Source organism: Crocodylus siamensis, chromosome 6, assembly GCF_052110815.1.
Source record: "Crocodylus siamensis isolate JL-2025a chromosome 6, ASM5211081v1, whole genome shotgun sequence".
NCBI lineage: Eukaryota > Metazoa > Chordata > Crocodylia > Crocodylidae > Crocodylus > Crocodylus siamensis.
Genome location: NC_143400.1, coordinates 9,697,473 through 9,721,872, shown reverse-complemented (window position 1 = coordinate 9,721,872; position 24,400 = coordinate 9,697,473).

Sequence of the window (24,400 nt, the reverse complement as noted above, 5' to 3'; positions counted from 1 at the left end):
CTTGAAACGGCTCCCGCGCCCTGATTGGCCGCCGGGGGAAGGGGGCGGGGCCAGCCCGCTACTATGCGGTGTTTACCTAACAAACATTCCAGCCGCCCGGGGAGGGGGAGGGAGGCCACGCCCCCGGGGGCGGGGCCTGGGGGGGCCTGATCCTGCAGACCCCGGAGCGGAGCGCGCTGCTCCGGGGTGAGCTCGGGCCCGACCCCGGCCCCGGCAGGCGAGTGCGGCGCAGCGGGGCCCTGGTGCTGGGCGGCCGTGCCAGCCTGCCGGCGCTGGCAGCCGCGCACCTCCCGCCCTGCCCGCAGGGGAGCCCCCGGTGATGCACCTGGCCAGGAGAGAGGCCGGGCCCGGGGCATCTCCGGGGGTGTCCAGGCAGCGTCCTCTGGCTCCCTGGACTCATTCGGGGGCCGATGGGCTCTGCTCGGTGTCCCCCCCACCCCCCTCCCCGGGACCCTTGTTATGAACCTCTGACCGGCCCTCTTGTCCCTGGTTTTTTTTGGACTTATTATTTGTCCTCAGTAATCACTTCTCATCCTTTTCATAGCCTCCCACTCTAAGGGAGGCTAACAGGTGACTTGGTGGGCCTAGCCCCACGCCCCTGGAGGATGGCAGATCCGCCAGAGCCTGCGCTAGGATCCTCCTTGTCAGACGGGTGTCGGGGAAGCCTGGCAGCCCCAGCCAAAGCGGGTGCCCCATCAGCGATGCGGGCGTACAGGAAAACCGTGAGGCTCCTAGAGGAGGCGTCAATACAATCGGCACAGTTTGAGCGCGGAAACCACGACAGGGGCTCCGAGTCTCGGTCACGGGACAGTCGGGGACGGGAGAGGCAGTTCTCAGCCGGGAACGTAACATCATCTACGTTCACGTATCAGAGCTCAGTTCATTTCCAAATCAAACCGTAACCCGTGATCGTTCAAATCCAGTCGCATCTTTGCTCCGTAGCCGTGCCCGGTCGGTATCCACGTTGTATTTCAGCCGCTCCCTGCGCTTGGGATCTGCCAGGTCTGTCATGGAAAATGGGCCGGAGGCAGGGGAGGGCAATGTTTCCCTGGAAAAGATATTCTAGGCGCTGAATTCAAGGGATCCCTCCGCAGGGAAAGGAGTCCTGAGGATCCTGGCGGCTCTGGCACCTCGTCTGTCACCGGGATGAACGAACTGGCAAAAAAAACAAAGTCAATTCCCACCTGGATTGCCCGCTGAGAGTAGCACCCTGCAGGGCCATGCACCAGGGCTGGGACGGTTGAGACGGCCCCTGCAGCCTTGCACTGCGGTCCTCCAGGTCCAGCACTGGTCCAGAGAAAGGGAGAAAGATGGTCACGAGATTCACACTCCACGCGTATCCCCGAGAAGCGACTCGATCCCAGCCTGTATGCGGAACGATTTACCCACCATTGTGGTAGATTCAGCCTCGCTGGCAATGTATGGATCAAGACTGGATGCGTCCGTGAGAGAGATGCTCCAGTTCAAACAGGAAGTAATTCTGGGGAGTCCCATGGCCCGTGTTGTGGTCGCAAGTGGCGATCGCTAGGGATCAAGCAGGATCATCTGCGAATCCCCCAGGAATCTTCACCCTTCCCATTGCCCCGGGCGTGGGACTCCACGGACAAATCGAGCCTTGCCCCAACTCCACCCCAGCTCTAGGAAATCACTTGCGGAGCTGAACCGAGCTTGTGCCCCTGTCCTACGCACATCTCGCTGGGCCAGCTGTGGAGATGCTACAATTGGCCCTTGCCCCCTCGCACTTAACAGTGACTCTTTGGGCCAATAAGCATCTGTGCTGATGGGCTGTGAACTTCAGTTCCTGGCACGTTGGGAGGGCAGGGTACTTGCGCCTGGGCTGGATTCTTAAAGTGGTCAAAGGCAAAAGCTAACAAAAACGTTCAAAGCAAGAAAGCCCAGAGGCTTACAGGGGATGTAACCTCCGCTCCCAACAAGTGGGAAACAAAACGCACAAGACTCTGCACGCCAGCAGGGAAAATATTCTCCATGGATCAAAGTCGCTCCAGTGTCGGGGCTCTGTACAGGCCTGTGGATTACTTAAGTCCCTCTTAAACCTGCAAAGTGAGGCTTAAGTGGGACTTAAATAATGAATAGGCCTCGCACAGACCGCACAGCCGTCAACTGGTGCCAGATCACACACTGGCTGACAAACTGGAAATCGTGGGACGGAGCAGGATTTGCTAACTGGCTGGAACTGTCTCCAGTCCAGTGCCCTACACCTTGCAGAGCCAAGGAGCCCCAGAGCCCTGATGTGCTTTGAGCTGTACAACCAAAGGAGAAAGAAGAAGTGCTCCTTGGTTTCAACTTCCAGAGCTTCTGCTCCAAGAACGCGGCAGATTTCTCCGCCACACAAGCTCACAACAGCTGGTGGGTGAGAAACGCTCGGGCCATATGCTGCATCTGGCCCTTGGAAAGATGTTCGTCAGAGACGTGTTGTGACAAGCAGGACACAAAAAGCAAACTTTTTTGTTTGCCTTGGCATCTGCTTACCATACCAGGTCACACCTGATCTCTGTGCCAGTCACGTGAATGCCGTATTCAGCTAAGAACCTTTTTGCATTGTGACCTGGGAAAGGGGTATTGTGTCCCGCCACTTCCTCTCTCCTGCAAGACGCGGATGCAGGGAGGAGCTAACTGGGACCTGTGGAAATGTTCCATGTGATTTTTTTTTTTTTTAAGCACATATATATAAAACACCATGATCTGCGCTAAAGCTTTGTAGTACATGTTTGCTACCCTGCTTCCTGTTTTCCTGATTCTTCCCGCATGCTCTCGGTGCTGTTTTTCCAATACACAAAGTTGTGTGATGGCTTTGATTGCTCTTTAATCTGCTGCCTCCTGCCACAGTTTCCTTAATATGCTCAAAGGAACTTTTCTTCCATGTGAATCGAGCCCTTATTTAAATAAATACTTTAAAAAAACCCATTCTTGCCAGAACTGTCACTTGCAAACCCAGCCTAGCACAGAATCTCCCATGTTTGGCAGCCGTCCTTTCACGGGTTACCTGGTCTTGATCTGCTGTTTCAGTGCACTGTGTGAGCTCTCTGAGGCCTGGCTCTTCAAATGCTCTCATGCAATTGTCTGTTCTTTTATTTTACCTCCAAGGCTACACATTTCTGCAGTGTTCGACAGCCTTTCCCAGTTTTCCCGCAAGACAGGCCTCCACCCCAAACTCTGAGGATTGAGAGGCAAGGTAGAAATTATGGGCACTTTTGATACCTGTATTGGCAGATGATGACCTGACCCTGGGGCAGAAGCCCAGTGTTGAAAGCTGGGAGAGATGATGTCTTCCATCGCTGACCCAGTCTCTGGGGCTACTGTTGAAGCAAGCAGGACAGCAAAATTCATGAGAGAAGAATGACTCTTTAGAAGAAAAGTTCAGGTCTGAAAGCTGAAAAAAGCTCTCCAGTCGGCTCAGCTTACCCCCACCCAGTTCATCTTATGGTGAAAGAGTAGGAGAAATCTGAAAACCACATGTTTGAACAGCCACGCTTCCCCTGCATGGCATGTAGGAAACAGTAAACACTGAGCAGCACAGTTACTGCACAAGAGAATGACAGGAGCAAGGGCAGCATTAACAGCTCGATCATCTCAATGACGCTGTGAGCTGGTGGGTCGGGGGCTTGGGATACCCCTTTCCCAGGTCACAATTCAAAAAAGGCTCTTAGCTGAATACGGCATTCACGTGACCGGTACAGAGATCAGAAGTCACCTGGTGCGGAAAGCAGACGGTCCCACCGTGTTGTGCAGCTCTTGGACCTGCCGCTGGTGGAACTGGCAGAGGTCACTCAGGATGCAGGACCAAAAGGGCCTGGCTCTCCTTATGTTCCTGATAGTGTGGTCCAGCCAGCTCGGCTTCCCTTTTCCAGATCCTCACGCAATGGCTTGGTGACACTTGGGAGCAATGGACACCTGTTCTAGATATTTGGATGCTTCCTTTCCTTGAAGGAGGCTCCGGTTTCATCCCTGCCTCTCCCTCCCCAGCTCTGTTTTTGGGAAGGGAGGGTTTCCTATCCTTGCAATGCCCCCTTCCATTTGTTAAAGACCAATGCTGATGAGATCCACTTGTTCATGACGAGGGAGGGAGATTTAAGGATGAAAGAAAACCAAGTTGTGCACGTCTTCCATCTTTGCTCGGGAAGGAATCGGAGCACCAAGGCTGGCTGGGCACCTGGTTGAAGACCCATGGGCCAATTTCCACCTATGGCTTGATGTGACTTGCAGGGACCCCTTGCTCTGGGCTACATCCTGGGCTGCTGATACAGAGAGATTTGACTCCACCAGCCTTCGCCTTCATGCCACTGTCACTCAGCAGGTGGTTTCCTTGCTGGAGAGGTCAGTCACATGGATAAAATGGTTCTTTGAAACAAGAAACAGCCGACAGCAAACATGTCTTTTCCTTTGGCCGCTTGACTTTCCACAGTCACGCCCTGCTCTTCCATCTTCTTACCTTCATGAGGTGCCATTTTGGTGCATCCTGTCAGACGGTGCACGATGCAAGTGGAGGATAAACTGGGGACATCCGGGTGGACTCTGGACTTTGTGTCCAGACAAGCCGAAGGTCCTTGTTGGCTACTCGAGTCTGGAGTGAGATGAAAGGATTTGTTCTTGGTACAAAGCGAAGGGCAGGATGCAGTTCCCGGTGAGATCTCGAAAGCAGAATAAAGACAGGGATATTCCGCAAGGCAGGAGGAGAAAGTCCCTTCGCTGTTCTCAGGGAGAGCAAAAACTATTGGCCTGCAGCAGCTTTGAAACCCTGGTCAGCCCTCTCTGCTCCAGTGCTCCTCTTTTTTTCAGTGGCTTGCCTGGCTTTGAACTCATCAGTGAGATGGTCTCTAAGGATCTGCGCAAAGAGCACAAGGACCTGAACTGGCTCACAGCCCGCCGAGCTCTACCAGCGAGGGCCTGCAGCAGTCGGGGAGACCCAGCTGCCTGTGGCCCAAGTGCCACGGGGCCAGTGAGACAATCGACCACCTCCTTTGGCTCTGCACCTGCACCAAGGAGGTATGGAAAAGGGTGAAACAGCTCTGCAAAGCGGTGACCGGCGTCAGCTGGCTAACCAGAGAAGCAGTGCTGTATGGGCACCTCGCCAAACATCGGGGGAGACTGTTGCCCCGTTTCAACCAGTTTGCGTCCTGCGTCAGGAGCGCTTTGTGGAAGGCCAGGAACCTCTTGTTGTATAGACAAACGGACATAGAGGTAGTGGGCTGTGTGAAAATGGCGCCGAGCAAACTCCAGAGCTACTACTAGAAATCGGTAGCAGAGGATGGAGAAGACGTGGCCAAAGTCACGTGGCACAGAGACACGCAGCACAGGATCATCCAACTCCCCCCAGTGGAGAGAAGGGCAAAGGCAGCAAAGAGGAGGAAGGGACAAGCAGAACAGAGGACAGCGGCAGCGGGTCCTCCAGCAGGAGCTGGAGTGATGACAACAGAGAGGGCACTTGAACTGAGTATGTGACCCCACAAGCGGGGTGGGGGGTGGAAGGGAAGCATGGCCTGGTCTGACGGACCAGGGTGGACTTAGTTGTTTTGTGCATGTTGCGTGCGATGCAGATGCTGTAACGGGTTCAGGAGGCCAGTGTGCCTTTGTACGAGTGCGGTTTTTGTAACGGGAGAATGTTTTTCCTTTTGTGGTGTGACATGAAGAGTGTAGATATACATAACCTTATATATATAAAGAGAGAGAGAGAGACATATACATTACAAAAAAAAATCTCTATCACTGTTCGATGATCACCATAAGCCTGATCCCACGCTTCCCCGTTTCAATTTGATTTGGCTTTTCGGAAGCCTTCAGGGGAGGCTGCAGGGAATTCTTCGCCATACATTAGAGGACAAATTAGATGCACATGGGAGAGCTCTAATCCAAGTAATACTTAATAAACATTGGACTCTAAACACATATTCAGAAACAAACAGTAAATAATGAACTTGTAATCGCAGATGATAAATTAGGCTGAAATAAATAATTACCCCACGGTGGCTCTTTCAGTTCACAGCATGGCAGCGTTCCTGTTCCAGCTGAACACGAGCCCCCAAAGGGCTGTGAGCATGCAGCCAAGGAACCGGTGGGCCCTTCAGGTTGTCTGCAAGTGAACTGATAGATCTGTGGCAAGTGGATATAAAACTTCACATCAAATAGGGGTTAATAGCAGACACAAGAACATAAACTGATGGAGGCAGCCTTCTCGTTTCCATCCAACCTGTTTTCTTTGCTGGTCACTTCTCCTTTCTTCAGCCGTTCTCTCATTAATAACATCTAGATCGTTGCGTCAAATACAGCCCTGGCCTGGTGGCTACCAAATGTTCTTCCTGTCCAAGAGCAATCTGACTGCCTGTGGGAAATCAGTTGGCAGGGCTAGCTTACAGTGGGCTCATCACAAAACAAGTGCCACCAGGACTATTTCATTTGCTGACAGGCGAGGAGGAAATGGGCCACATTCAGAGAACAGCACTTTGAGGGGGCGTCTCTCCATCCCAGGGCTCAAGAGGATTGGCAAGGCAGTTTAGGGAAGTTAGTTCATACACAGAAACTACTTGTTCCCAGAATAGGTACAGCATAAACAGAGGGTTTAAACCTCCAGCAGGGACTTGTCACCCGTTCTAAATTCACTTAACACATGTCCAAGTAGAAATCCTCACCAAAAAACCATGCACAGAGACAAGTGATTCTGCTCCCAGGATGCATAAATCATACAGTAGCCTCCATGCCTCATCACCTAAGGACTGGGCTGTAGGCAGTCTTGCCTACTGGTTAGGCCCCTGGGGGAGGGCAGGAGGCAGGAACAGAATCCAAATCAAAGGCCAAGTCAAAGTTTCAGAGTCAAAGCCCAAATGACCAAAGCCGAGTGAAGTTCCCAGAGCAGAGCAGGGGCAGAAGCCAGAAAAGCAAAGGATCTAGAGAGGCTGATCACACCAGCAGTCACTTCAGGCAGAAGTGTTGGCTAGCCTGCAATCTGCCAGGTGGACGTCACCGCAGAGGCAGATTGATTCACTGGGGCTGTGGGCCCAGGGCCTCCCCCTCCCACCAACCTGGGCCGCGCAGCCGCAGGCTCCAACCCTGGACAGTGCAGTGGGAGCGTCGACCGGAGCAGGATGCACCGCCCCCACCCACAGATCCGCACTAAAGCTGGAGCCTGGGTCCAGTTGCGCAGGACCCCACATAACATCTCTCTGCAGCCAGGCAGCACCTGGAGTGCAGAGCCGGTGCCCACTGGGTGCAAGCGGTGTGGACCGAGCTCCAGGGGCAGCCCCTTGCCCTGCTGCTGCTCAGTCTGGCTGCAGCGGCGCCTGGCAAATGCACAGGATCAGGGCTGGGCCGGGACCTGACCATGCTGGGGCCACCCCATCACCGCCAGGTCCTGGCCATGCACTTCTGCTCCCTGCTGCCGGTGCCTCCGGTCACTCTTAAGGCTCTGGCATGGTTGTGTCCTACATCCCGTGCTCTACCTGGTACCCAGCAGCCATGGCCTGCTGCATTGCACACGCCTAGCCTGGCCCAGCCACCAGTTTCATCTGTGCCCAGCTCTCTGCCCTCCCTCCCATGCCCGCCCTCCAGGCATCTGGGGGCTGCTGTTTGGCAGGGGCCCCTGGACCCGGACCCGGACCTAGCTGGCCCATGCATCATCAGGGAGGTTGCCATCCCCAATAGCTAATCAAGAAGCCCTAAGAGGCCCCGCAGGCTCATCAGTCCAGGCAGGGCTGGCAGTCAGAGCCTCTGACAGGTTTTGCCAGCTGACTGATTAGTCCAGCCAGGCTGAGCTGCCTGTTAGGGCCCTTGACACCCCAGGCCTCTCCTTACAGGGCAAAGATCAGCTTTGATAGCATTTCTTGTTAAATTTCCAGAAAGCGTACAGAGCCAAAGAGCAGCTCCTCATGCCAGGGAGAGACAAAGAGAACTCAGGGCTCCTCTCCCAGGGCTGGTCGCAATGGCATTTCCCGTCCCTCTCTTCCTCTTATTTACACGGTACGTTTGCCACTGCAAGAGGCAGGGTAGGGCTCAGGCAGAGCCCTGCAGCTGCAAGCATGCCAGGAAGATGGATGCCCTGTGTCTCATCATCTCTGAAATGGAGGATGGCATCAAAGGAACAGAGAGGGCAGGGAAAGTAGGGAGTTTGGAAAGCAAACTAGGACAGGATCCTCAGAGGCCCCCACTGCCGGCATACGATAACTGCTAGCGTTTTTCATCCGAGGGGCTGTCAAAAAGTGGCTGTGTCACTCCCATTTTACAGCTGGGGAAACTGAGGCACAAAGAGGCAAAGCAAATCTCCTCAGGACTAGAACCCAAGTCGCCGAACTCCGCAGCAGCTGTCAGGCCTTTCTGCTCCCCACCCAGGAAACTGGCTCTGCCCTGCTGATTTTCTCAAAGAGCATGACAGCACCCAAAGTTGGCTCCTCTTCAGCAAGGGAGAAACGGCTGGGTTTGATTTTCTATGCAGCGTGAACCTCTCATTAATCCGGGTGACACTCACGCTGGAAAGAGCTGCCTTTCTCCAGCGGAGGTTTACTGTTATTTTGACCTACTTTCCCTCTAGCAGTTACACAACGTTGAGAGAAATTAGATCACAACATGTGATGGGCCTACACAGCCGTGAAGCTGGTTTGCATGTATATAATACATACTTCAGCATACCCAAAATGCTACTGTTTTAAAAGGGTTACTTCAGCTGTGGGATCAAGCACTGTTTTTGTATCGGGGTGACAGCACTATACAGACTATATCGGCACGCGTGTTCTGCTCGCAAACGCAGCTGTGTAACATCCAGATGCATCTATAGAGGGGCCCTCGAAAAGTGAAGTCTTTGTTTCCTTTTTGCAACGCATCTGGACTCTGAGCAGAACTCTTGGGCGATGGCTGAGAGGGAGGACAGCGCGAAGTGAAGGCACTGTGCGGGGAGTTCACTGCCGATCATTTCACCGCATTCATCTTTGTAGACCAGAGATTCTCAACCCTTTTTTAGACTCAAGGCAAACCTTGCTAGACTCGAGGCACTCCTCAGAAAATGTCAGCTCTTGGTTTTCATTCAATTTTGGACTACCGAAAAATAATAGAGCAATTCTTCCATTGCAAAGAGCTCAGACAGACATACAAGAACGGGTCAGAACGCTTTTAACGCTATGGATTCCTATTTGACCTCTCTCTGAGATTATCGAGTCAGGCATGCACCCCTAAACACTGATAACGTTGTGTGACACCCTGCGGCATCCCTGAAAGGATGTCAAGGCACCACAGGGTGCTGTGGCACCCTGACTGAGAATCACCGCTGTAGACTCCGAGTGCCCTCCAGCACGATTAAGCCATAGTGGGTTTAATCCCCATGTCTCACAAACTTTCTTAAGGCAACTCACAGTGGTTACCGAATATCTGGCTGAAAGTCAATGACCTGTGGTATAAGGAACGTCACGCTGCATGATCCGCAGCCCTGTTTTCGCTATGAAATCTATGAAAACCTACTCAAATTCTCTGTACTTCTGTTCCCCGTTGCTCTACAATGAACAGCCTGCAAAGACCCCGCGCAACAGGACAGTCAGACCCTTTGAAACGAGTGTCACTGGAATCAGAGTTTGCCGCGTGCCGTTGCCCCGACTCTCATTCGGCCCCTCTAGAAATAGCATCACCACACCCGAGTCCACTGCGACGGGGCTTTTCCCGAGCGACTGGGACTACGAGTAATGTGACCGGCTGAGGAAGCAGAAGCACATAGGCCTAGATCTTCCTCCACCAGAGATGGTAGGCTCTGGCATGTTCCTGACAACCCGCCCCAGCACAGGCTGGGTGGGCTGGGAGCTCTCAGAGGATTTCCAATGAGAATTACAAGTACTTTAGGAAAGTCCTTTTGCCCCCAGGGGAGGATGGCAGCGGTGGGTGGCTGAATGTGGCGCCAGCAAGGAGCGGGGTGGGCAGGAAGCTCATATCCTGTTGAGGTTTCCTTCTGAGCTGCCAAGCCAAGGAGTGGTGCTGACAGACAGGCGAATTCCTCTGTTTCTGACTGCCCCCCAACGACTGAGAAAGAACCTGCAGAGACCCGGTGTCTCTTGGAGACTGCAGGGGATGCTTTCTGTGGCGCCTAAGTGACAAGGGGCCAACCACATGGTATATACACCTTGCACGGAGGCCTGGCCCACCAGGGCGCCTTCCTAAACCAGAAGCAATGTGACGGTATCTGCACAGGTAAACCAGTTAGCTGGGGGAGATGGTAATTGGCCCTGCCACTCAGAAGTGCTAATCAGTCTGCCTGCAGCACCGCACCCACTGACACAGCTATGCTGCTTCGGGTTTAGGAGGGACCTCACACAGAGCCGCGCAGCACACGCGAGGTGGCCCTGGAGCACTTACTGGAACGTGGTGAGAGTTGTGCTCTTCAGTCATGGTGGAAAATGGGTGCTTGGAAAGGGCGTGCAAGGTTCACCAACAGGTGCCAGAAGACCTTGGAGACAAAGAACATATAGGTGTTATCACCTGCCCCTCCCCAAAGGAAGGAGGAGGGCTGGAACATCTCATGAACCATCTGACCCCCCTTTCCCTGCTCCCAGCATGTCTTGTCCCTCTCCCCACCCACCTTATTCTTGAAATGTATAAACCCCTAGCAAAGCTTCCTGATTTTCAAGAGCCAAATGAGCCACGCTTCCCCTGGGAGCAGGAGGGACACGAGCGCTTTGCAGAACAAGAGCTGGCTCAGGTGTTTAGGATTCATTAGATACTTGCGCTGACAGTCACTAGGAAAAGACGCTTCCAGCGATAATTGCATGGTATAGACTAGCTGACTCAACACTGCGAGAGCAGTGCTGGCTTCTGGGGAGGCTGGCTGAAACCAGACTGTCCCTGCGAGGTGAGAGAAAAGGAAGGCAGTCCCAAGGCAGCCGATCTGTAGTCTAAACACTGGCATACGGTACATTAGCAAGGTACCTGCTATGTGCAACCCACGCTGCACGCTGCCAGGGATAACAGGTACGCATGAGACAAACCCTGCTGATTCCTCACAAAGATGAGACACCTTAAATACTGCAGTTTAGGAAAGACAGATGGAAGCGAAAGCAATTGTGACTGCAGCAGAGATGGAGACCAAAAGAGATGTCCTGTGCTCCCATCTCCCCCACCCTCCTTCTACCTCTTCACAGAAGGGGTTGTATGGGGTTGTATGGGGCTCAAGTCCACGCTGTGATCTGACCTCTCTTTCTGCTGGACTAGGCTTAGAGGCCCCTTTCACTTGTAGTGATCTCTGCCAGCATTGCCCTTTAAACCCGCAATGTAAAGTGCTTTATGACATCCTTGTTCATAAAGCCTCTGAGGGGAGTTGCAAATTTGGAAGACACTGGAGCTCTTGAAGAGTGTGACAGTCAAGACTGTGCCACTCCTTCTGCCAGAGTTAGCATGAAATAGTTCAGCAAGGAAAACTATCGGGATAGCAAAACACTTACCCACTGCGAATTTTACTTCGCTCCAGGTACTGTGGCCTGGTGTTAGGCTACTGCAGGACATTCATTTTACCCCAAAGTTACATGACTAATCCATGTCCAGCAAATGTGCCTCATTGTTCCAAAAGCGTCCAATTCACCAAGAGATGAGGAAGTAGCAATATAGTCACTTTAGTAGCAAAGGAAGTGCAAACAGAAGAGCCAAAAGGCATATGAGGTGGGAAAAATGGAGACTTCCTGAGAGAAAACTGGAGACAGAGGGGAAGACAGAGAGGCCCAAAAACACAAGCAAAGGCATGGGAGAGAGAAGTTGATGTTGCGGCTGAAGCACAGAACTGGGATCCGGGAAGAAAAGTTGGTTTCCTATAGGTCTGCCACAGACCTCCTGTGCGACACTGGCCATGACACTGTGTCTCAAGGTAATGCTTCTTCCTTCATCTATGTAGGCTGCCAACTTTTCAGGACAGCCAGTAATTTTACGGGTGTACAGGCCCCAATCCTGATGAGGACTTACTTAAATACAAATGATGAACCAGAAGACGATATAAGGAGGGAGAAGTAGGGAAGGAAACAGATCTGAAACTTCTCCTCCACAATAGAATGTCAAATGGGAAATTATAGCTTGACTGTTATTTAGAGATAAGGGCAAACAGAAATAAATAGGAAAGGCAGGCCGAAATGAGATCAGCTCCCCGCTTTCCCATTGGGTGCGTTGTAGGAATGTATGATAACCTTATACCATAAAGGTCACGTGACATCATACCCCAGGAGTCAGGAGTTAATTTAGCAGCGAACTCCGGGTTATTCTCCTAAATAGGGAAGCAGTAGGAGCAGATAGGGTTTCACCCAGCTCCATGTTTACAGTCTGCTTCAGCAAAGCAAAACAGGCCTCACTTCCAGCTTCTCCGACCAAGCTGGGCATCCACAGGTTTGCCAAACGAGCCCAGTTGACAGGTCTATCACATCACCGCTGGATGGACCAGAGCTGGGCAGAAAATTCAGCGGCCGCAAGTCTGCCCTGGAAGAGTGCAGCCTGCTCTTCCCCACAGCACAGCACTGCAGAGCTCTCCGTTCACCAGAGTAAGCTGGGAGCCTGGACTTCCCCTCCCAACCCTGACGACGCAGCCCCATTTTGGAACAGCCGCAGCTGCTTGTGGTGGAGAAGCAGTTTAAAAGATCGTTTTATTTGAGGGCTCGCTCGTTAATTAAGCTATGATTTGAGTGGAGGTGGAGCTCTGTGATAGCTCAAGTTCAGTGCTTTCACATTGGCATGCTTCAGGGCTGATTTCTTGAAAACTGCTGTTTCTTTGCAGGCTCGGTTGCTTTGGGCATCTTTTTCTCCTATGCGGCAATTTGCCACTTTTTGCTGCCACATTTATTGCTCTACCAACTCAACTGCCAATGACTCTCAAGTGGCAACAGGGCAGCTGCTAGGTCATGGACCAACACACTGCTCTGGCCTATCGCCTCACCTTAAGCCGGGGGCGGGCAATTATTTCTGGCAGAGGGTCGCTTACTGAGTTTTGGCAAGCCATCAAGGGCTGCATGACAGGCAGTCAGGGGCAGATATTAATTTTCTAAATTTTTTAGGGTCCCTGCGGGCTGGATAGATGGCCTGGCAGGCTGCATCTGGCCCACAGGCTGCATTTTGCCCACCCCAGCCTTAAGCCATTCCCAGAGCCTTGCTTGGCCCCAGCTGTGTCTATTGACTCTCATCCCCCAGCACACTGCAGAGGGACCCAGGCCGTCGCTTTATTCCACGAGCTTGCCAGCCTGGTGTTTTCAGGCTTAGCCCGGTTGAGAGCACAGACAAAGCTTTATGGACCTGAGGTTGTCTCCATTCTCGCCGGCTGGAGCAAACCTAACTTTTCCGAAGCTGCTCATCTCCCTAGTCGTTCTCCGGGACTGGCGCTAGATGAGGAGACAGAGAGCTGAGCGCAAGCGGCGCGGCGTGGCAGATGCAGAGTGGGCACGTGTGCCACCAACTCTAAGCTGCAAACTGCCCCTTTAATCAGCACAAAACTATTTTCATTGGCACTGAAATCCACTGTTAAAAAACACCCACACGCTGTAATCAAAAACCGTGGAAGCGAGGCAAGATTATAATTTACCAGTCACTGAAACCATCACAAGCGAGGGGAGAGGGAGGGAGAGAATCCCAGTCGCAGAGGCCCCCGCATCACACTTAGCGCTTCCTGGTGTTCCTTCAGCTGCACCGCTGCAAGTGCCTCCTGTTCGGGGCGGATACAGGTCTGCAGGGTTCAGTGCAGACATGTGTCCTTAAAAGGTTCCCTGGACGTGTGAGCACATCTGGGATCAGACTTGCTGAGGAACATGAGGCTCCCAGGCTCATGCACAACCTCATCACAGCCTGCAGGAGGAGGGGAGGTACTGGGAAGTCTGGACTTATAAGCTCTGTTTCTCGCTACCTTTGTTTTCTTGCTACCTTTTTTTACCGTAGGTGACCGGTCAGGCCTGGGGTCTGAGAGACAGGATTTCTGAGGTCTAATCCTTGCTCTGGTATTGACTTTGTGTAGGCTTAAGCAAGTTGTCATTCGTGCCTCAGTTTCCCCATCTGTGAAAAGGAGAGAACAACAGTTGTCAACATTCTAGGAGGTCTATGAGTCTTCATGATTTCAAGTTTAGCAGAAGGCCTTAAGGTCCCCCTGTGAACAGGCACATTACTGCTGTTATAAAGCTGCATTCCTGTCAGCCAAATCTCAGACTTCAAAGGCCAAGGATGCTCCCTGTTGGGCACTCAGAAATAGGGAGCGACCAGAGATCATAATAAGAGGAAAGCTCAGCCCCTTGTAGCTGCCCTAGCTTTTTCTTTCCTCGTGGCTCTCTCTCCAAGTGACACAGCATGTAGCAATTATTGTTTCCCCAGTATAATTGCAGAGCTGAATAAATATGCAGTTTAATCAATGACTAGAAAAACAGCATTGGGAAATTTTTCCCAACCACTGTAGCCTTGGCAAGATTCACCTTCAAGGCTTTAGGGTAATAAAACAATCAGTAACATGTAAGCATCACCTTCTGCCTCTGATACTTTTCCCAAGGTAGACTACTGATGGGCAACCAGTGAGATAATCATCAGGGAGTGAGGGACCACGCACTGAAAATACTGAATCCCTTTGGGACACAGAGCAGCAACAGCAGCAGAAATCCTCCTCTCAGCTTGCATATGTCGTATAAAAAAGGGGGATTAGAGCTGTTTTTATCAGTTTGTCCAAGCCTGAACATAGATAAGATCACAAATGGATGTCTGTGGGTCTGTTTGGGAAGTCTAAGCAACCCGGAGACGTAATTCAGGCGAGTGGTAAGCCAAAATTGTCAGGAGTCCTACAGAACAGGATCTAGGCAGTTCTGAGTCTAAGGGATGGTGCTCCGGGTTTGGAATAACAGGGGAATTATAGGACAGGAGGGAAAGGGATGGTACAAATAGGATGCCTACTTACTATCAGCATTTTTCTATGTTACAGTTAGAGGAGGAGATATTCAAAGATGCAAGTTTGGGCCATTGGCATGAGAATCTCGGTCGATCGAGCTCCTCTCTCAGTTCTGGAGTTGGATGCTTTGCAGTTACTCCACGGAATAATCACATGTGGAAAACAAACTTGGTCCTTGGGTCTCGTTCTGAAATGACAAAGGGCCTTTTCAAGCCAGTTCCTCTACAGTTTGTCCCCAGAGGCGTCCTGTGGAGCAATGGGGCTGGGAGGAAAAGGGCCCACTTCCCCTGAGTTTCAGAAATGAGCCCTCAAGTCCATATTCAGAGATGTCCTGAAGCCATTTGGACTCTGACTTCTTTTTTTGGATTCCACGCTGGGATAAGGATCTTGGCCACGGAGCATGAGGGTGTGTGGTGCAGGGAGGGAGGAGCAGCTGCTCAGAGTTTTCCTTTCCGTCAGGCAGGTTCACCAAAGGACTTGCTTGTTTGTGTGGCCTTCAGACCCAGCATCGCTGTTATGCAACCAGGCTGAGAATCGAACCGGGTCCTGCGAACAGCCGGGAGATATGGGCCTTCAAAACAGCCTTCACTTGAGTGGCAGGCTTCTACATTGCATTTCGTCTTCTGCCTGGCTCTGCGCTGTGCTGATTAGAGATAGTGTGAGCAGCTCGACCACACACAGCACCGCAAAGGAACTGGGCTTTGAAAAATGACCCCAACCTAAGAATGACCCTGCAATGCGTGTGTATGCGTGCGCGCGGCACACTGAGACCTTGCATTCCTATAAAGCAAGCTGTCTTAGCAATAGCAGCAATGGGGCCAGAATCTATTCAAGGGACTTGAGCAAGTTGGAACAGGACCACGCTCGGGCACCTAATAGGTAGAATAATATCTGGCCCTGTAATGTCAAGAGGTCCACAGGTGAGAGGAACGGAGCCTAAACATTGTTGCTGAACTCTGAATCCCTAGACATTTAAGACCAGGTTCACCCACATGCTACAGCAGCTTTGGGCTGCTTCGGTGCATTTATAGTTGCTTCGCATCACTGGAGCAGTGCCATGTAGCCAGAGGGCCCTGGGGCATGCTCGGGAATGGCTGCGCAGAGCAGCTGCCTGTAGCCTCCTCTGCAAAACATTCTTTGCTTGGGTGCAGGATGGGGAAGGAAACATTGGCGGCTTCAGCACTTCAAAGCCCGGGGTGTGTAATCAGTCAGGAGTGTTCTGCCAGGAGAAAGCCGCGGCTATTCCTGAAGAGTGCAGCTGCCACTGCCTGCTTGGAGGAGCCAGAGTGGCTCCCTGCAAGCAGCTGCTCTCACAGGCAGGCAGGCGACAGCTTGGGAAGAAGGAGGACTCCCCCCGCACAGGTTTTGGTTTGCATGGAGCCTCCTCTGGAGATCCGACATGCCACATCTGAAAAGCCAGGACAGCAAGATGCTGGAGATGCCAGTCTAACTCCAGAAGCTCCCAGCTGGGGCTCCTGGGCTGTAGTTCAGGGACCTCAGACTCTGCTTCAGCCTTTTAGGGGTTTGAGAGCTGCATCAAGTGACAGGAGGGAGGATATGGGATGAGCCAGCAAAACAGGCAAGGGGAAGAAGCCAAAGGAAAGTGGCATGTCTCTGGCCCAGCGATCCCCAATGGGATTTTCCATCTCTAGCACAAGAGCCTCTCTCTAGCTTCACATCTGCAGCCTCTGGGGTCCCTTTGGCCAAGCATCACTGTCTACAGTTTCATTCTGCCAGTCCATTAGAGAAGCATGTGTCAGTTGTCCCTGCTAGGATAAGTGAGGTGCCCAAGGCCCTGGAGTGAGTTAGAGTCAGAGTGCCGGTGCTGGGTTTTATGGATACAGATTGTTTCAGGATGAGGATTGTTCCTTAAGTGCTGAGACTTCCAGTTCTGTCTCTGCCCACATCCGGCGGAGCAGGAAGAGAGGCAGGAACCGAAACAAGAGCAGGAGGAGTCCTTTGCTTTGACCTCTTTTCACCCCATCTACTGCTAGTGAGCATGCAGAACATGTGAGCAGTAGGAGAGGACAGAGAGTTGGGTGGAGACAGCTGTGCATCTCATAGGGAACCCACCTAAGGAGAATGGGAGCTATTATGCAACTAAAATCAGACAGAGAAGGAATGTCTCTTTAATCAATAGCTGTTAAAGCAAATAACGCAATGAAAGAAATGCCCTCAAAACTGACCTTTGCAAAGAACATGTCCTGAACCAGTCCCACATTTAATTAAAGCAAAGGCATCCCCTTTTACCAAATGCCCCTGCAAGGGACAGATCAAGGGAAAGGAAGCTTTTTTCTGCCCAGTTCACTGTTCTTAACCGCTCTGTCGAGCATTTGCTAGTTTGGTAGCCAAACAGTGTGTGTTACCAGCTGTCCTCATCATCCCAAAGTAAAAGGGATAGCAGCAAAGTGTGTCTTGGAGTTTTCAAGTGTGCTCTAAAACAAAACACACAGACAACTTATCACCAGGGCCTGGCATGCCATGAAAAGGGGCCACTACCAGGAGCCTGGAGAGCATTCTTCTTACAGCCAAGTCAGGTCGAGATGCCAGTGAGATGAGCAGGTGTCACCAGCCCGGGCATCGTAGCAGCAAATTGCCCCAACTGGAAAACCAAAGTGGAGAAGAGGATAAGGCGAAGGAAGAACTGGGAAACCGAAGTGGAGACAAGAAGAAAAATGCACGGAAAGCAACAGCAGGAAGGGGAGGACTTCCTGACTTCTGCCCTCTCCGTTGTTCTGCTGGATCCAGATGTTCGAGCGCCATACAAGGCTCTGAGTTTTCTCAGAAAATGAGCGGCTAATTCTCTTAGTTCCAGAGTCCCAAAGAGCGAAGTCCTTGAAAAGGAGCAGATTTGCATGTTGCAATTGAAAAAGCTTCCTTTCTACTGGGTCAAGCCCATTGGTATGACAGCAGTTGGAGCAAACGTGGGCTTGAGATGTACTCATGGTGAGACATCTCTATTGATGGCTGGGGAGTATTAGGGAATGCCATGCTGCATTCATGCTCGCTCTTCTGCCTCTGGAAAGTCAACCAAGGGCAGAGGCTGTCTGCACTCTTGGTTCCATAATTCACTTGACAGCCCCAACCAAGACAGAGGTTTAGCCCTGGACTTAAAGGGCCAGACTTCCAAAATGCCGAATGCTTTCTCAGAGCGTGACATCCATGTGCATTAGCTGGGAGATGCATGCCCTGCTGCTTTGTGCTGCTCCTGATGGATGAATGGGGTCACTGGGAGCCACAGCTCCCATGGATGGCCATTGTCTCCCATGAATAAAAATGGCTCAAGCTGAATAGAGTGTCAGGCAACCTTTCTTGCTCTCTCCTTTTGCCTGCCGCATTCTCATGCACAAGCCATTCAAAGCTTGCTGTCTTGTATCTCAGAGGCATGGACAGCTGGCTTCTCTGGATAATATGCAAGTCAGGGCAGAGTTCAGGGTTCTGGCAACCACCATGTGCGATGACCTCTTTGTGGTCAGAGGTCTGCTGCATATTCAAGTGACGATGTCCAAATTCCCTGTTCATCCCAAGCAGGACTTGCAGTCGCCTTAAGGTGATGGAGGAACGATGAAGATGTTAAAGAATCCAAAATCTGATCAGTCAGTGGAATAAAAGATGATCCTTTAGAAGCCATTTGGTCTGGGGGAAAAAGCATCCCCTCAAAAGATCTCCTTCTATACCAGACAGGATACTTTGTGCAACCACCTGGCAAATCCTTCCCTCTGATTAGACCGGCTACTCTAAGAAGTGTCAGACTCTACGCTCTGCTAAGACAATTTAGATTTTTGTGAATGGTCATAAACCACTGCCAAATCCTACACCAGCTAAACCATGTACTTTCTGTTTGGTGTAAAGTGGGAGGCGGTGCTGGACTGCCCTGCGGGCATGATAGGGAATGCAGCTTCAACCTAGCGGAGAATCTAGGCCTCTGTGTCTCCCACCTCCTTTCAGTATGGCAAGAATTTATTAATTGAACCATTCTGTCTATTCTTCCGCAGGGATTTATGCACCCATCACCATGGACCTCAGGTGTGATATACTCAAATTTATTCCACCTGTCACCTCTGCCCTTCCACTCTCCATGCTGTTTTTTGGTTGCTTTTTTCACATTGTCTCCAGCTGTTCTGAAACCCTCCCTGATAAGGAATAGGGTGCAAGGAACATTCCCCAATTATTCCCCCAAAGTGGCTCATTTTGGTCTCCCCAAAGGTCATTTCACAGCCAAGTGCCTGCCTCTGAAAACACTTGGCTCTCAAGAGTTTTTCTCTGAGCTTCATCAGCCACAGCTTCAGCTGCCATAGATCACTGAGAGAGAAAAGGTTGGGACATACTCTCTACCCCTGAGTTTGGTCCACTCCTTTAAGGATTCAGGCTGGGTTGCATGTCGGCCCATAGGTATTAATCTGAGTTGTAATTTTTTTTGAGGGGTGGCGGGGAGGAGCAGGTGTGGGTTATGCCTGATTTGGGCACAGAGAGTATAATGCCAATAGCAAAGAAAATCCAAATGAGACATCACCTCTTTATACCCCTTGTTTCCATTCCCAAATGGAAACACACTCGGTGCTGCTATTCGGAAAGTATTTCTCTTTCCCTTTGTCTTATTACAAAAAGCAAAAAAAAACCCTTCAACTGGCACAGATTTCACCCCTGGATAATTATCAGAGTGATACTAAAAAGTGCAGCAGAAAAAACCACCAAGTAGTGGCTCCCAGACACATACATACACACATTCATGTATTATCGTCACCTCTAAGAATGAAAACACGAACCCCCCCCCCCCACACACACACAGTCCTATACCCCAGCGCATGTACTCAAAACCCTCAAATCAACCCCAAGGAGTAACCTCTGCAGAAATGCAAATCAAGCTGCATTTTGCTATTGTCCATTAGCAACTGAATTACTACAAAAAAATTATCTTTTATCGTTTGTGAGGAAAAAAAATCTGGTTGAAGACACTGAATAATCACTGTATTTACTTATTTATTTAGTGATCATAAGTCTTACTATTTGGAGATGCCTGAAAGCAGGAATCCTGCGGCCTTAAGATGTTGTTTACATTCAGTCTGTGTTTTGAATTCGTTGCCCCTTCATGGCCCCCACCATAATCTCTGAGGTTATTTCCTATTGCTGTCACATTGGCTATGCATTCCTGAGCGTTGAGCAATAACTTTCCCCCATAGGCAGATGTTATGGAGCTGGAGCAGCCTGCTAAGCACTACAGGCTTAAAGCTCATTTCTCAATTCATGACGGAAAAAAATGCCATTGCACTTACATTTCTACCTTGATCTCGAAAGAGCTCCACTGATTATTCTGAGAAATCCACCCTCAGATATCCTGACTCTTTAGGGTGCCTCACAACCAAACCTAGTCTGGCGACCGTACATATAATCTTTTCTGTTAACAGAGGAACTATTATGATGAGTGGCTTTTCATTATTTGCTTTTTTTTTGCACTTCCATCATACTCGATTCCTAGCAGAGCCTGCATGAAAACAGCCCAGTCCTTAGGGATCTGAAGCAACCTGCTGTAATTTCAGACCATATTGTGCTATACTGACTGGTGGCCTGTTTTGATCCTCTTTCAAAGGAAAGCTGAAAAATGCAAGAAGTCTGTCTCCAGCTGGAGAGGAAAGGCGGGTATTGGGAAAGAAGGCATGGAGGATTTGGAACTAAGTTGGACAGAAGAGCCTGTACTAAGCACGAGCCTTGGTTTGACAGTTTTTGGAGTTCTGCCCCAGTGGCAACAAGCTCCTGTCGGGCAAGCAGATTTAAACCGACAATCAGCTATGCAAACATCATGCAGTTAGTGAACAGTGCCAGCTCTAAAGCATGCATTAGGGGTTTAGCTAGCCACACGCAGTATAGTTCAAGGCAGCACGTAATGTATTCTCCTTGCTAGACCCGCCATCTTGTAGATCTATTGTAAGAAAACACAAAACATTAATTAGGGATTTAATGGGTACTTTCCACACTGAAAAGTTTGCAATAAGAGCCATGGGTGAATCTATTTGCTCTGAGTAGCCAGAGTAGCCTGAAAGGGACTGGAAGGTTTGACAGCTCCAAATTATGACCCTTCCTTGCTGAACTGGACACAGGAGTGAGAAAGATAAAGAGTGTAACACAGTGGTCTGTTATCTGTCCCTTGTCCTGTTGCTCCCACTTGCAGGCTTATAAAGGTAGCAACCTTTGTTTCAATAGCTGCTCTGTCAATGACCCACCATAAAGACTAACTCTTTCATTTTTACCTGAGATTAATCTTCAATGAAATCTCACCTTCCCAGCCCATTTTCTGCATTAACAAACAGATTGTTATGGGCCAAGTACAGGGTGTTATCCCAGTTTTCCCAATGGGTAACCCAAGGCAAGAAGTTAAACACCTCAGGCCATCAAGGGAAACCATGCCAGAGCAAGATCCCAATCCAATGCCTACCCAGAGTACCTCTCACCGTACCTATTGCTGTCTGCTTTGTACCCAAGAGATTTCACTGCAAGGAAGCATCATCCCCTTTCTGATGGGTGAAGACCCAGGAAGCCACTTCATAGTTTCATAGTTTCTAGGGTCGGAAGGGACCTGAGCAGATCATCTAGTCCGACCCCCTGCCATGGCAGGAAAGAGTACTGGGGTCAAACGACCCCAGCAAGATGTTCATCTAACCTTACTTGTCATTTGTCTTCATTTCTTTTCCTCTGGGGAACACCCAAATTCTGGCAATGGATTGTAGGGCACTTACAATGGAATTGTACATGTAAAAAGTACTCGAGGTCTTCTGAAAGGTTTAACGTTTAATTGCTCTGCTGTGGCTTGACTGTACAAATATTTGTGCTAATAAATCCAAATGCCTCTCTCACACTTATTTGACAAGGAGTATCTTCATACCCTGGGAGTGGGGGACTCGCCTTTTGACATCTCCACCAAAGGAACTAGTCTGGCCTCATTCTTGAGGAGCCTGCTCATTCCTTGGGTTTACTGTCATCATAGCAGAAATATTCTGGGGCAGCTTGAGTCCCAGACCTAGGTGTGCATGATGGGATTGGAAATTGGGGGGGGGGGAGGGAATATTGCAACTGATGCATAAAAAAACGAGCTCCAGATTTCTTTCTTCCCACCCACCCACCCATTCTGCCTCCTAGTTGATTTCACACTGGAGGAAACCTGGCCTTCCCAGTCTGGATAACAGCCTACGGAGAAACCAGTCCTTCTCTTTATAGTGCAGTCTGTCATCACTACAGGGGCTGCACCAAATGACACGGGTCAACAGAGAGCAGGCTGCAGTGGCTGCAGAGTTATTATCATTTAGGTTCGTTCACAGCCAACTAAATGAGCCAAAAATTGATATAGGGTCCGTTTTCCAAAGCAGGAGCTTAGCTACTCGAGGTGCTTTCCAAGAATACGTAAGGGATTTTCTTCTTATATCCTCTGTTCCTCAGTAACTTTCCTATAAAAGTAACATCCTGATCTCAGACTCAAACCCAGGCAAGGAGCTACCACCTTGGCCATGTCAGGTGGCATTATTAGCCTCCTTCATCATGTTATGTCAGAAGTAGCACTGGATTTAAGTCAGTGCCTGGAGGCGAGACCTCTGTGGAGCACCTCAGCACAGCACAAGTGGTGCTGGTAAGACCTGATGCGCTCTTCCCTAAAAGGGCTCCTGTACCTGTGGGGCCACATCCACCTGTGCGGACAAGCTGGGACTCATTTCTCTCCTAGAGACACCTGCACTTGAAGCCGGTCCCCTTTGCAGAATGCAAGCACACTGGCTCTGTCTATACTGTGTCCCCATCATACCTAGAGAGGGATGGTCCCAAACATGCCCCTGTGACAGGGAGCCAGAGACTCCTGTCACTTTAAGTGGAGGGTGCAGCAGGCTACGCTTGCTGTGCAGGGCTGCAGCAGAGAGCAGGCTTGCCCTTAAGCAAAGAAGAAACCCCTGCGGGTGGCTGAGGATCCACCTGACTGGAAGGGGTGGGGATTTGAGGTACATAAGACCAGTGCCTTGAGCAAGGAGGGTAATCTGGCCCTGCAGGCTGTAGGGTAAGAAGCTCCTCCAGAGACAGGCTTTAGGAAACCAGCACGTGGATACCCAAGCTACCCAAGGGATGGAGGTAGCTAAGGAGAAAGTATAGCATGGAGCATGGGCAATGACCCGAATTGGGGATAAATTTTAGTTGGAAGCGGTTTGCTTATATTTGTGTTACAGTTAACACCAAAGGAGTGGGTCGTGGTTGTAGGGGAAAACTGGAGGCCACATAGGGAGCGAACCAGGAAAACCAGGGCTGCAACTGAACTCCAACTGGCTACGTGTATTAAAGACACTAAAAAGTCCTTTTTTAGATATGTGGGGAGCCAGAGGAAAGGCAAAGGTAATATTGGACCCCTGCTAAACCAAATGGGACAACTGACAACCGACACCCAGGAGAAAGCAAACCTGTTGCATGGGTATTTTGCATCAGTTTTTCACCAGCTCCAAGGGACGGCCCTGCTCAACATGGTACGGGATGGCCAGGGTGAGGGAGAATTGTTACCCTACATCGATGTTCACCATGTGAAGGAACACCTTGAGAGGCTGGACACCTTCAAGTCAGCTGGCCCTGACACCGCAGGGTACTCAAGGAGCTGGCAGGCATCATAGCTCAGCCCCTGGCACGGATATTAGAGAACTCCTGGCGCTCAGGTGAAGTGCCCAAAGATTGGAAGAAGGCCAATGAGGTGCCTATCTTTAAGAAAGGGAGGAAACTAGATACGGGGAACTACAGGTCTATCAGCCTGACTTTTATCCTGCGGAAGATCTTGGAAAAAATTATCAAAAGAGACCATTCTTGACAAACTGGCTGATGGCAACATCCTGAGGGATACCCAGCATGGGTTTGTTGCGGGTAGGTCTTGCCTGACCAAGTCTCATCTCCTTCTATGACCAGGTTTCATATCATCTGGACAAGGAAGAAGAGATTGACGTCATATATCTTGATTTTAAAAAAGTCTTCGATCTGGTGTCCCATGATCTCCTCATGGAAAAATTGGCCAACTGCAGCCTTGGCTACATCACAGTCTGATGGCTGGGGAACTGGCTCTGAGGTCAGACCTGGAGAGTGGTAATAGATGGAAGTAAATCATTGTGGTGCGCCGTGACCAGTGGGGTCTGTCCTTGGGCCTATACTCTTTAACATCTCCATTAAAGATGTAGACACTGGTATCACAAGTGGACTGGCCAGCTTCACTGATGACACCAAACTTTGGGGTAGAGCATCACACCTGAGGATAGGCTGGTGATCCAGGCTGACCTTGACAGGCTCAGAAAATGGGCAGACAAAAACCTGATGGTGTTCAACACCAAAAAATGCAAAGTACTCCACCTTGGGGAAAAAACCCCCGCAGCATGCTTATAGGCTTGGCCGTGCTACTACGCTTGCTAGCACCACAGCCAAAAGGGACTTGGGGGTCATAATTAACCACAAGATGAATATGAGCCACCAATGCGATGTCACAGCTGGTAAAGCGAGCAAAACTCTGGCTTGCGTCCATAGATGCTTCTCAAG